The sequence below is a fragment of the Syngnathus typhle genome, linkage group LG5, assembly GCF_033458585.1.
Source record: "Syngnathus typhle isolate RoL2023-S1 ecotype Sweden linkage group LG5, RoL_Styp_1.0, whole genome shotgun sequence".
Lineage (NCBI taxonomy): Eukaryota > Metazoa > Chordata > Actinopteri > Syngnathiformes > Syngnathidae > Syngnathus > Syngnathus typhle.
The window spans coordinates 11,333,392-11,334,161 of NC_083742.1; positions in this window are offsets into that span (position 1 = coordinate 11,333,392).

A 770-nucleotide genomic window follows, 5' to 3' on the forward strand; every position below is an offset into this window, starting at 1 on the left:
CTTTTGTGTTAGTTCCTACTGCATGAATTTGAAATTGATTACTGACCTTCAATAGTTTCCAAAAGACAAATCTATTCTTATTTCTATTTTCACCTGTATGCTTGCACAGATTTGTTTCTTTTTTGCATGCTAGCTGGCTGATGAGGCGGAGCATCTTAATTGTGATGCGAGTGTTAGAGGAAAGACTGAGTAGAGCATGTCAAGATAAACAACAACACCCACCTCCATCCCCCATCTTTCTCCCTTTCTCCTCTCCAATAAGCTTGCTTGTCTCTGAGGACTCAGCCTCTGGGGGCCCCAAGTGAGAACCACATGAGTCTCCCTTCAATGTGGCCTCCTCCTCTTCATCTTTCCTCAGCTCTGAAATTGCAATGCTGTATAGAACATGGATCGCATGGTTTTCTTGGCTTTCTAAAGTCTTTCTCTGGCACATTTCCACTTTGGTGCTTGTATGTGTTTTGTTCTGCTGAAATGGCCCTTCATTGTTAATGTAATTAGCACTGGTAAAGGACGACAGTTAATTACCCACTCTATTTTGATCGGGTAATTAATGTAATGCCAGGAAACAAACAGCAAGTGTTTCATTAACATAGCGCTCAAAGCTGTAAGGGGGCAGGGTATCACCCATGCCTTTATATTGTATATTTATGGATAAAGAGAATCAACAACGGGGATCATGTGACCCCCACAGTAGCGCCCACCTTTGTAAGCCACAAAACCTCCTCCTTGACTCTTTCCTGCTTTGATACGCATTCATTTGCTGAGTTCAA